The following is a 14,589-nucleotide window of genomic DNA, read 5'->3' on the forward strand; positions in this document are numbered from 1 at the left end:
AATGGTATGCGGGAGAGTGCTCAAAAAATGAGGTTTTAAGAATAAAGAAGGAATAGTCAGAAATAACACAGGAACATTTAAATATTTACTAGGTCCATTTAGGTACATTTAAATATCTATCAGGTCCTATGCTAAGAACTTAATGAATATTAATATTCATTTAATATAGAAGACCAAGGTTCTACTTCCAGCTGTGCAATCTAAAGCCTATAACCTCAGGTAAATCACTCAATCTCTGGGCCGCATATATTTTTGTTTTGTTCTTCTGTAAACTACTACTACTACTACTTGCTGTAACTTCTTCACTAATTGTTTCGAGGACCAAATGGGATACATGAAAATATCTATAAATTGCAAAGGGCTCTATAATTGTAAATAAGGGGCTATTACTAGATAGTACTTGAGTTCTGTTATTTAAATTTAGTTTAAATGTCTCATTAGAAAGCAATTCAATATGGTATTTTTATAAATAAACTGCAAAAGAAGGAATTCTGGTGAATTAACTTAAATCGACTTTAGCATAAATTTCAGTTTCCTTCTAACACTTTCTAGTTAATCTGCTGTCAGTGCCAAACCAGAAAGGAAGACTACCTGACAAATCTATAAACTCTACTGAACTTTTCTACTTCTCCAAACAACCTAACCTCACAGCCTTCATGTTTTTATATTATATGAACTTGTCATGAGTAAGAAGTTTGCAACATTTTTGCTTTGAAATAGAAGTTTAGATACCTTACTAAATGGAAACATCACACTTTTCAAAAGTAATATCAAGACTTGCTAGTAATGCTTCTCTTTGTTAGCAATACTAGAAATTTGTTCATTTGGCAACAAATCTGCAATTTGTAAAAAAGAACTAAAATGCTGTAAACCCCTTAATCCAGTAATCCCACTCTAGCAATATATTCTAATTAACCAAAAAAAGTAAACTATATAAAAATATTCACAACTATACTGTTTATAAAAGAAAAAAAGAAAAGAACCCTAACAGTACAGCAAACAAACCATGGTAGTCTCACGTGATGAAGCATTACCTCTATAGCTTTAAAAATAAGTACCTGTTGATAAATAAAAAGTGTATTTGTTAAAAAAAAAAAAAAAAAAAAAAAGGACCAGAGAACAGTATGAAAACACTGATTACAACTTTGTAATAATGTGCATATAACAAACAGGGAAAGGTAATTTCCAGTGACAAACATCTAAAATAGAATTAACTTTTTTCCCAAGTGAACTCATTAAACTTAAGAACCATTTTTAAAGAAGATTGTTCTAATAATATAAATATCTAACAATATTAAATGACTTCTATTAAATATTAAATGATTTATCCAAACCAGATACATGAAAATTACACTCGGTTTTACAAAATTTAATTTTTAAGCGAACAATCAAGGTGCTCTGAACCTCAATTATTTAAAGTTAAGCAGATTAGAACCTCAGAAAGGTATCAAGTCACTGCTAATGTTAGCAATACTCGTATACCAAACAATTACCTTCTTCCCAGGTCTCTGGATGAATATGGTTTCCTGTTCCAGAACTCTGCTGCTGTTAACATACATACATACACACACACACACACACACACACACACACCCTCTACAGTTTTGCTCTTGCTAAAAACATCTAAGACTGACCACTAATGACGAATCAAACAAAATACAGATATAACTTACATATCAGCTTTCAAAAATATTAGTTCAACGACATGTGTCAGACATACTTGGCAACAGCATTATATACTTGAACTAAGCCAAATGCTGTTAATTCTCTACAGCAAAATCACACAAAAAAAGCATATGAAAGACTGTAAAAAGTTAAAATTGTAATGCTGACCCAAAATTACCATAAAGTTCCTAAGAGAGTATCTTTAATACTCTAATCTTTACATTCAATGTTAGATTTATAAGTTGCTCCTGTAATATCATTCTGCTTATAAAAGCTATGCTTTTATCATTTATTTTGCCAGAGATAATTAACCTAAAACAGGTTTTGGCTACTCTATAATTATGCAGAAAGACATAAGGTCACTAATTTTTACAGCAAAAAAGATATTCAAACAGGTAAGGTGCAGCAGATGTTAAGAGCTATCAGTAGTTTGAGAACAAAGATCTAGTAACATTTAATGCACATTCTCTCAAAATTAGCTGCATTTTGAAAAAATAAGATTCCAAAATTTCCATATACATTAATTATGCAGACCTAACCATGAACTAAGTCACCAATATTCCAAACCTACTACATGTAAGGTACTCAGAAAATGAAGTTCTAATACAAATGTATCTCCAGCAAGGAGGTTTTCTTTTTCCAGTAAGCCAAGTGCAAAACATTTATATTTGCTAATAACAATCAAAATTTACCTTTCAAAGCCCTCTGAATTTGAATATTTAAAAGAGAACAGTTCCAAACAAGTGTGTGCTAGAATGCATCATTTTATATTTTGCTTTAATATAATAAAATCAAGTCTCTATTTCTATACTGCAACACAGGAAATTGGTTGGAAATGACTTACTTTTTTTCCAACTGTCAAAAAACAGCTTTGCCTAAGAGCTGCAGAATTTTAGTCTGGAGAAAAACATAAACTATAAATGTATGTGAATTTTTAAATATGAAAGCAAACATATTGTCATTCATTACTGTATTAGTAAGAATCACAGAAGATTGTTCTAATGATTCCTCTTCCTACTAAAGGTTATTTTAACTATATCAACTTTATAATCATACTTTTGACAATTCATAAGTAGTGAATTATCAAAAAATCTAAAATTACATATACTAGTCAAAATCATATTTTAAATTTTAATAATATGTAATTTTAAAATACATTAACAGATTCAAGAGTAAGTCTGCATTGTTTGATTTGAATAGATAACACCCTTAGTTTTAATAAGCTACCTATAAATGCTTGTTATTGAAGGGATATCATTTTATTATGAATCCAATTATTGTAATGGGGAAAAAGTACAATTATTATGATTAGCTGTAGAATTTTCATATTTAAAGGACATACAAAAAACAGAAAATATTTACACTGAAACTTAAAAGAAAAAACTAATTAAGTAAAATCAATAGTTTCAACAAGTAAATAAACTTTTAAAACATGTAAGTTTAATACATGGGAAGATAAAAGTACCACTAGTTAGATGGGAGGGATAGGAATAAAAACAAGGGACAGAAATACTTAACACACCTGATATCCTTTAAATACTATTAAGTAAACAGAAAAAGTAATGACTTTTAAACTTTTAATACTCGGGTACAAATCTCACCTATATATGTGCCTCACTTAATTTAAGAGATACAATTTATGTATACATATGTCTACCCAAAAAGGCCCAAAAGGTATTTTTGTCATGCCCTACGATTCAGTTCTCACCAAAGTCTACAAACTGATTCTAGTAAACCAATCTATTTTCCTCACAGACATTAATCTAAAAATTGGCAAGATGTTTCTGTTAAAAAAAAATACATATATATATGCCACAAAGTTGCATTTGAAAATGTATATTCAAAATCATATCTAAACTTAGGTATTCTTTATTATGTTCATCATTTTGCGTAACAAATTTCTCAAGAAAATGTCAACATAATAATAAAACAAGGTAGATTAAAATCAATCAGATTCTATAATATTAAGCCAAATATGCAATTTTAAAGACACAATTTGGTAAGACCAAATTCTTGTGGGTAAAAGTTAAAGAAACAACTTCTATAGTGGCTTAAAATGTAAGAGCAAAATTTTAAATGGGGAAGCTCATGTGCATACAGACAAGAATTAAGTTGTAGAAGATAAAGCAAAGAACAAAGAAAAATATTTAAACCAAATTTTTAAGAAATTGTTATTAAATCAGTTCCCTGATTGAGTTCTATAATACTGAATTCTTATAGATCTCAACTTGTTAGGAAAAGTAGTTTAAAAATATCAAAATCTTAATAATTTAAAATCTCAAGTTAAAACATGATGTCCAGTTAACTATCCAAAATATCTAGTTAAAAAAAAAAAAAAAAAGCAAATGACTAAAAGCCAGGCTTTTATTACACAATCTTCAGTTCTCAGCCAGTATCTGTATTTTAATAGAAAAATATACTAACAGTGTAACTATTAGGTTTCATTTTTGCTAAAGTTTAAAATTTGATATTAGTCTTTAGAAAAATCATAATTAGTAGATGATTCCAAAAACAGTGGTGTCAAAACCACTTATATCACTAAATTACCTTAACTTTTTCATACATTTCAGTAACAGATGGCAGGCCTTAGTTCTTGGACACTACACAATAATCACAATCTGTGTGACCTTTCAGTATTAAAAAAAAAAAAATCCAAATAGTATTAATAACCAGCACCTTAGCATATTTTACAGTATTATACGTAATCATGACCACAATCTAGATATGTAAAACTGTATCATACTTTCAGTATACTATTTATTTTATATAGATTTCTTACAGCTAGTCCATGACAGATAGATTGAGAGTGTTTCTTGGGTTGTCAAAAAGCATAAATGCATACACTCACAAACAAAATATTTTTGCCATTCCTGTTTTCATTAGCACCCCACAAGAAGGTATACCAAACCTAGATCAAAATTTCCTTAAGTTTAAGAGTCAAAACTATTTTACCTCATTTGGGAAAATGTTACTCTAACAAGTAATTTGGCTTTTAATTAAAAAGAGAATAATTTGTTTCTACCTCAATATTTAAAATATTTTTTGTTCTAACTGTATGAATAAATGAACACCACCTCACTAATAAAGAATTATAACTTAACTAATAAAGTTAAGATTGTTTTAGTATCTGACACTTAAAAATTGAATCTGATAAAACAAATGCAAAATTTTAACCACAAAAACTAGTACTGATTAAAAATGCAAATGAATAGCGAACTGATCAATTAATATCACACTGATTACCTGGGTAACTACAAATATTAACTATATCATTCAAAATATGCTTCAGGGAACAGTAACATCATTACAAGCCAATACCCCTTTTGATTAAAAAACGGTAATCAATAATGTTATTACCACTTAACTATAAAAATGATATGACAGTTTATTCAAATTACTTTCTGTATCACTTTAATTTCAACACAATGTAATATTCTTACAAAAGGAAAAGCAAATTGATAGATCAAAATTATTCAGCTAAATTTTACTTTGTCTCACTTAAATAAGTAAAATATGCTTTCAGTATTAAATACAAGTAGAGTTCCTGTGAGCAATTCAGGGGAAAAAAATCTTCAAGGCTTTAACACTTTAGTTAATTTTCGTGTAACATTATGATTTCACGAATCAAAACCATGAAAATCTTCTCTAATATTTAGGTTATCTTAAATCCACTTTAAAAAACTCTGAAAATTAAAAAATAAAATGGAAACAAGCTTAAAAAAATGTATAAGTATAGGAAAGTAAATATTTCTGATGATTTCGCCATTTAAAATAATTAAGGCAACTATAAAGTGCTATGCAAATTGTTTTTTAAAAAGAACACCCTCTTAAGTTCACCATGAACTAGGTTTTAAAGTATACGTAGATGAACAAAACTGGAAGCTAATATGAAAACATTCAGTTTTAGAGAAGTAGGAGAATGGGTGATTTTCAAAATTTTCTTTAGTCACGTTTTTATAAAAGAAATTTTCTTAAGTAAAATAAGCACAAAGTTTTCATTCATATACTGAAATAAACATCATAAGCCCTATTCAACTAAATTGTAACAATGAGTACTATTTGTCTTAAATAACTGGTATCTCAAAATATCCCCTGTATTTCAAAAAGAATTGTTAATAAACATTAAATTTCTTAAGAATTAAAAAAAAATTAAGGCCTTGACATTTTATTCTGCATTCAAAGTAAGAGGCGACGCAAATTGTAAAATCATGCAAACAAAAAAAAAAATCACAGCAAACAATCTATTCCTAGAACACTTTCTTAATTATATTTGTCTGCCTTAAAAACAAACAAAACCAAAAAATTCAGAATCCACTAAAGCTACTCCCTTGGCATCTTCCCATCTCTGGGCTAACCTAAAACTCCATTCCCTTTTTTTTTTTTTTTTTTCCTAAAAACTTCACTTTAATGCAAGTTTCTAATTTAGATAAATAAAGCACTTCAATTCAACAGGATGGGCCTAGAAAAGAATGCATCAGAACCTTACAGTCAGCCCTATTTTCTTTACCTAGAAATATTTGAGAAGTTTGTATAGCTTGTCAGAAATTTGCAATTTTACATCGTACATTTAACTTCATGATATCTGACTACAATAAAAGCAGCTTTAGAATAAAAAAGTATAAGGTTAAGAATGCATTAAATAACAAAATACTAGGAGAAAACTAACTCTCAACAGTTCAACGACTACATAACTAAAGGAAAAAGGCTTACTTTAAAAACTACTAGCAATATAAAAAAAAATTAAACATCCTTCTGAATACTACATACAGTATTATACTTAAAAATGCTTACAGAAAACATCTTCAACCTTTTCTAGCAGAAGTTCAAAGCAACACTTTCACAATCAGCCAAAAAACACATTGAGCCCTCTTCAAATAAACTTTTTTTGTTATTAGGGATACCTTCCATGGACAAAGTTCTTATAATACAAAGAATACTGGCCTAGTAGCAGTCAGAAAACCCAGATGTTAGGCCTAAACTCCATCACTGATTAGTAAATTGGCCTTCTTAAATACCACACCTGAGGGCAAAGATACTGACTTTCATCAAGTATTATACTTACTATGTACCAGACACTTTACACAGCATTTTGGGCTAGATAATTCTTTGTCGAGGGGGAGGGGTCCTATGGATGTTAAGCAGCATCACTGGCTTCAACCCCCTAGCCAAGAGCACACTTACTATCCCAGCTGTGACCACCAAAACATCTCCAGACAATGCTAAAAATCCTAGAGGTGAGAGGGGATCACCACCAGACCACAACCAATACTCTAAAAAAATTTCACCTTTTAACAAACCTAAAAACCAATGTACAAGTTTAGGATTTTTACCCCCATTTGGAATTGTCAAAACAGGGTTCACTAAGGTTAGGCTGTGTATCTTTTATTATATAACTGATAAGTGGGTGAGCAGGGATGTATGTATTTATTTATTTATTTTTGAGACAGGGTAGTATTCTGTTGCCCAGGCTGGAGTGCAGTGTCCCAATTACAGCTCAGTGCAGCCTCAAACTCCCAGGCTCAGGTGATCCCACGTCAGCCTCCTGAGTAGCTGGGACTACCAGCACACACTACAACACCCAACTAATTTTTGTATTTTTTTTGTAGAGACAGAGTCTCCCTATGTTGCCCAAATTGGTCTCGAACTTCTGTACTCAAACAATCTGCCAACGTTGGTCTCCCAAAGTACAGAAATTACAGGCGTGAGCCACCATGCCCAGCCTTGAGCAGGAATTTAATATAGACTTTAGGTCTAGTCAACTCCAAATCTATGCTCCATTCCACCATACTGCCTTTCTTAACTCACTATCTCATCTATAAAATCAGGGTAATATTTTCCATGCAAAGCTACTTAGAGTTTACAGGTCAAATAAGATAATGCATATATAAATTCTATTAACCTAAAGGAGCATAACATGTTAAAGGTTTGCTTGGTGGGAGATAATGTTCATCAGTGGTCCTCAAAGTGTGATCCTCAGATCACCAGCATCAGTATCACTTGAAAACTTCTAAGAAAATAAAAATTTGCAGGTCCCAACCCAGACCTACTGAATCAGAAACTCTGGGGGTGGAGCAAGCAATCCATAGTTTAATAAGCCCTTCAGCTTATTTTAAGACAATGAAGTTTAAGAACCACTGATGTAACATAATGGGAAAAAAACTGCACCAAGTGCCAAAAATACCCTGCATCCTTCTTCAGACTCAATCTTTCACTAGCCATTAACAAGATACTAATTCCACTGGACCTACAATTCCTAAGCTGCAAAAAAAGAAAGAAAAAGTAATGCTTGCTCTATCTACCTCTTAGGTGGCCTGTTATTCTTTGTAAAATTAAATAAGCTAATGATTAAGGAAGTGTTTTGTTAATCAAAAACTACATAAGACAGTATATGCTAGCTAATTCAGTATCTTTCATAAATGATTCTTTCAATGTGTACAATAAATTTTACAACATGGTCAAATTAAGCCTAGCAAAACACTGTTTTTACCTTATGAAAATGAATAAATTAAAAAAAAAAACAGAAAAGCTCACACATTCCATTTTATCTCTAACAATGTAAAATAATTCATAATACACATTAAAAAAAAACCTAAAAAAATCAAGCTTAATGACATCCCCCAAATTTTGTTTTAAAAGTAGTTTTTACTTCTATCTAATTTAATCTCTAATTAGTTTAGAGTAACCAGACTACTCAAAAAGAAGTCTCACAAAGAGAAAATTTTAAATTGAAAAGAACCCTGCATTTTGAAATAAGCAAAAAGTTTGTAACTTTAAACATGTATACGATATTTTTCAATGGCTCTAAAAATACATCTATTCAAGACAGCAATGCTGAGTTAAAAATAAATTTTAAAATGCATCTAATTAAGAGTACCTGAATCACAATGCATTTTATAATACCTTAAATAATTACATCCTCTTCTAAAGATCAAAAGTATTAAACAAATAAAATTCACAGAATACAACCTTTGCAATGACTAGTAGAGAACAGAGAACCTTATTGTACTTCAGCCTGAAAATCTACAAAAATCAAAGGAAATAAAAGTCAAAGCTATGCTTAAGTGCTCTAATATAAAATCAAGAGTAAGTTTTAGGTAGTGATACAACGCAAAACATAGGTGGAAGGAGAGAGATTGATTTAGAAAACTCAGCTGTGCTCATATGTCAAAATGCACAATTCAATTCTACAACCTAGACATGGACCAAAAATATAGCTAGTTTACAAAATACATAAAATGCATGAAAATCACATAATCAGACAGTCACATAGTACCAGACAGACTGTATTCACTCTGCAATATAAAACACACCAAAAAAAAAAAAAAAAATCCACTCACTGGAAGTCAAGGGCTTCACTGCTAAGGGTGCTGTGGTACATCTGGAAATCAGTACAGGCAAAGAGAAAAAAAAAAGAATGATCCCTATGTACACACAATGGCCTTTACTGGACAGATCTTAAGCTTATTCCATCTTTCCCCATATTCGATAAGAAAACATAAAGAAAAAAATCCTTTAATTCTTTCTTCCCATGTGTTGGGCCTAAATTATATTGAGAATCCTGGCCAAATGTGGAATTAGGACACAATAATAGAGAGACTGAATACTTTAAAAGTTCCCATATTATGTTAATGTAGTACAAATTATATTAGTGTAAATTTTATTGTAATAAATGTAACTTGACACTCAGTTGCATGACTCCCTCAAAAAGCTGAAATTTTAAAAAGGAAATGCTAAGAAATATACCTCTACTGACCAAAGTTTACATAACTCATATTCATTAAGTTTATTATATTTGAGGCAGAGTTAACTTTATGTGAATAAAAATTATATTTAAGTTGACCTATCTTCAACACTAAATAAAATTTAAGATTATAACAAAGTTTAAAAATTCTAATTCATTATGCTAATAGGAAGTTTTTGCCATTTGTATTTTAAAGCAAATACTTTTTGATTAGCATGATTAATATTACTTTGGTCAACAGTTTGAGTAAGCAGAACTTTGTATTTCCCATTTATGATGAAACAGCAAAATCACAAACAAGTCCTACTGAGACTTCCTAAAGGAATACCCTTATTTTTAAAAACACAACTTGAAACAATTAAAATCCTAACATGTCCCAAACTGAGGAAATTCAGTTACAATCACACACCATAAATGAAAATACATATAATTTCCCTACATACATAACCTGAAATTACAATTTTTAAGAGAAGTAGCTACAATTTAAGTATTTACAATGTGGCAGGTACTATGCTAAATGAATTACTTATATTACCTCATTTCTATTCAAGATAAACTTACGTGGTAGGTTCCATTATCATCCTCATTTTACAGATAAAATAGATTGAGAAAATCTAAATAACTTACTCAAAAGTCATCCAGCTACTAAATGGAAGATCCAGGATTATAAAATAAGCAGTCTGGATCCAGAGCCACACTGCCTCCCTAAAATCTAAAATGAAACAATGTATACACTTAAAAGTATACATAAATGTAATACTCAATATTTTAATGTAATTTAAAATAGATCTAACTATATATAAAAATCATAAAACAGTATCCTCCAAGGTAATCTTTTTTTAAAGAAATGAAAATTTATATTTTAATAAACATTAAGATAAAAGGTTTGCTAACTTTATGTACACGTATACATATACACACAGAGAAATCAAACACTTGTAAGTTAAATTCACTATTCATATTTGAAGTGATGACTACTGATAATAATTATGTGTATAATTACTTAAAATATAATATGTAAACAGTCTTCTTTTTCACACTATGTAGAGACCAAGAATATTCTTTTGATGGCAGATAGAGCTACAATATCCATCTCTCACTATTCTCAACATTGGCCAGTCACAGTGGCTCAGCACTTTGGGAGGCTGAGACAAGCAGATCACTTGAGGTCAGGAGTTCAAGACCCGCCTGGCCAAAACGGTGAAACCCCGTCTCTACTAAAAGTACAAAAATTAGCCAGGCATGGTGGCATGCACCTGTAATCCCAGCTGCCTGGGAGGCTGAGGCAGGAGAATCACCTGAACCTGGGAGCCAGAGGTTGCAGTGAGCTGAGATCCCGCCACTGCACTACAGCCTGGGCAACAGAGTGAGACTCCAGCCTGGGCAACAGAGCGAGACTCCATCTCGAAAAAAAAAAAAAGTCCACCCATGTCCTAATGTTAACTGTTGCAAATGAAGAGTGTGCCTTAACTATACAGAACTAAAACTTCCCAAATAAAATTAATTCACACATAAATTGTTACTCTTATTAATATTTGCCAATACTTTTTTATTCCAGTGTAAAATATTTTAAAAGAATGAAACTAATACGTCTTCTGCAACCGATGAAAAAAATTCAAAAATGAGGGGAAAGGTGAATAGTCAAGCCCAATATACTAATTTCACCTTTATCAACATATGAAAGTATTTTACATTAGTGAATGCATATATTCAATACTAAGAGAATCACCAACCACGGACCAAAATACTTTTAACCACCTATGGAAGAATGTACATGTGGTAGTAATACACCCTATATAAAAGACAAGGTTATCAGTTTGCTCAGCAAATCCTTACCAATTTAAGGTTAGTCTAACCTCAACATTATTCTGATAGCAACTGCATTAATTTCAAAGCTACCAGATAGAAAGCAATTGTAAAACAGAATTTACTGACCCCAATCTCACAAATTTCCTGTCACTATCTTCAGAACAAATCCTAACATCTTTTCTTAATGAATTTGGACCACAAAATGAATTCTTCAATGCTGACTTTGAAAATCAAGTTTAACAGAAAAAATGAAGAACTAATGGTTATAATAAAACTTCAGAACTGTTTGTTAAACCAAATGGTTTCTACAGGGAAAAAAATACATTTCTTAAGCTATGTTAATATCACATTTTCTGGAAGCTAAATCCTTGTAGTATGGCAGAGGCCACACATTTCAATTAAGCAGAAAACTGTCATATGCATGCAACACTTCTACATTTCTCTTTACAAACCCTGAAGTCACACACAATACCAATAATAAAATTGATTTCCTAAGCTTTTGTTTTACCAAAAAGATTGAGATGAAAATTTAAAAATAGGACGTTTACTTCAAGTGAATTAGTGTTAAAACTCTGTGAACTGAATTTCCCATAACATACTCCTCCATTAAAAGTCACTGAAGTGATTACTTCAGAAGTGGCTTAAAATATTTTTTTAAGTGTTACGCTATCACCAAATGAACAAACAGCAAATGGAAGCAAATTTCAAAATAACCTTAGAATTGACTTCTTCACTTCCAAAAAGCAATTTCATAACACTAAGAAGTTTATATATTTTATGTAGTTAAGAGAAAGCAGATCTACTGTTCCATACAAAAATTAAAATATCACCAGTTGCCTTTCCCATGTTATTAAAAATAAAACTCTAAAAAGGTAATAAAGGAGTCTTTCTCTATTATCTTCTAAAACTAAGTTTAAAATGAAGATGGTTATACTTCACCATATTCTATTGTCTTTAATCATTTAGTATTTACTTAGTATATTGTAAGCAATGTAAATCTGCACTGATGACTATATTGCTGTGCAAACTTTTAACCTGACAGCAATAAAATTCTTTTTCCTCATATAAACTGTACATTACTCCATTCAGTTGCGCTTTACTTTTGAATAAGCACTATGAAAAATGAAGCTTGTAAGTTAGGTGGTCCAGTCATGTTTTTCAGAAAACGTAACTTAGCAGATACAAACAATGTAAAATAAATATTGCGAATAGAGTATTTTTTTAAAACTCTCATGATTAATTTTGATAATCACTTACCTTGAGGTAATTTAGGTGACTTCAATAGTCACTATACTCTATACAAGTTAAAAGCATTCCCTGTGAAGATTAATATTTGAAAAGATGCAAATCTACCAAACAATAAAAACACAACAGAAGCGTAAAGTTTCCACATACCCTAAATACACTAAATATTTCTATAGTCTCAAATTCAGCACTATATTTCAAACTAATGTTAAGTATAAAACCCTAGTAAGAAATTTTTAGAATTTAATTTTGTGATAATATTTTAAAACTGAATTCTTGTCCTCAATTTTCCTTGGAGAAATGGCTTCATTATTAATCTTTATCAGATAAAAATATTCCAATCACTACTTTCATAAAGAAATTTAACTTTTCACAGGTTAGTTGCTGAAACACATACTACAACCTGCCAAAGACAAAGTCTTGAACGATCATTTTAATCCCTTCCCACCCCAATAAACAGAAAAATACTAATGTGAAAACAAGCAAACCAAGTAGGTTGGAATATAAAAATTATTGGGAGTGCAAGTATCAAAAAAGCAAGCACTTCATTGACTTTCCTTACTGACTTTTTTTCATATCAACTTTGGGTTCAATAAAACCACAACTCTAGAAATTAAGTGTTATTAGTCATTTGATGCAGTATTTGATACTGCTTTCTATGCATATCATAACTAAAAGTACAGTTTTAGAGAAAGTTTTAAGTCACATAAATTTCATGTGTAGAGGCCCACATACTCTGAAATCAAAGAAAATGTCAATCAAGTCACAACTCACATGTAAGAACCTGGTAAAATAATTTTAAGGTCTTAATAACCCAGATAATTTTAAATCAAGTGGGAAAAGTAAAAGTAATACTTTAAATGCCGTAAATGTATGTACTTTAAATGCTGAAAGAAATCTGTCTCCCAGACAGCATTCTAGTAATTTCTTCAGAGGCTTTTTAAAGTTACGTAAACATTTCATTTTTTGTTCCTATATATTTGGATGACTGTCAGTAATTCCTGCTGATAGAAGACTGCTTTGGAAATCACAAAAGAATTTTTTCCATAATTATCTTCTGGGCAAGCGGGTCCAGTTCAGCCTTAGTAACATTTTCAATCAATGCAGACTTCAAACTCTGCAAATACTATTTTAAAATATCACTTTTGACTTAACAGAAAACTAAATTTTGGGAAGCTACTTCTTCATTAAGTTTTATATTCATTTCAAAACAAAAACTTGGGCAAAATTAACTGTGCACATTTATATGCAGCTAACAAAATCCAAGGGAATAAAACCTCTCCCGATATAAAACGTTTTCTTAAAAAAAAAAATCTTCTCCACAATTTTTAGCAGGACATATAGACACTGTAGTGTCACTCTACCTTTAAACAAAATGCAACTGATGTTTGCAAAGAAATAATTTTTATTAAAAGTACTCTGATAGTACTTATGCAATGACATAATTTTAGCTAAATATTGTCCACCGCCACAATTCGCATGACCAAATTCACATTACCACATCTTAGGCCTTGACAGCCTAAATGCTTCAGTCACTTCAGACTAGTAACTTAATCCTGTTTTCACATACCTCATACACTGGTCTACCAATAGCTCTCAATTCCTGTCAATACATTCCATTCTGCAAAAACAGGGCTCCATCCCCATCCTTAATCAAAATCAGTCTGTTGTACCTGAAACTGCAAAGATTAATGCTTTTCAACAACCACTAACTTTTGAAGCCCGAAGGCCTAACTTTTAGACACCTAAAGCTATACGCTGTTAAAATTCTTGGGCTTCTGTCTTATTCAACAAGCTGACTCAGTAAATTTAATACACTGTATGAAAAAAGCTAACATATCTACAATCTAAAGCTGGAGTAAACCCCTCTTGCTGGCATTTTGGATATTAGCTGGTAAAATACACTTGACATTCTACACAAATCAGTAAAATTAACAATACCAAAAAGTGTCAGAGGACCTGAAACCGAAAAAAGGTGAGCAGCAATTCTAGCATCACAACAATACTTAAATTTCAAGCATGAACTAAAGTTTTAACTCTGCAATCTTCACTTGCTACATACAATACCCTTGAACCTACACGACATTGTCATCTGGGATCAAAAACTACTCAATCTCCATTCTATGCCT

The 14,589-nt window shown here is 30.9% G+C and overlaps 1 protein-coding gene across 2 annotated transcripts in view; it reads right to left on the reverse strand.

Annotated features, from left to right (window-relative positions):
* The window catches only part of PTEN (phosphatase and tensin homolog), a 101,282-nt gene that overhangs the window by 84,980 nt on the left and 1,713 nt on the right, over positions 1–14,589 (reverse strand). The window lies entirely within an intron of this gene.

Source organism: Aotus nancymaae, unplaced genomic scaffold (genome assembly GCF_030222135.1).
Source record: "Aotus nancymaae isolate 86718 unplaced genomic scaffold, 86718_ANA_hifiasm-v0.15.2.pri h1tg000010l, whole genome shotgun sequence".
Lineage (NCBI taxonomy): Eukaryota > Metazoa > Chordata > Mammalia > Primates > Aotidae > Aotus > Aotus nancymaae.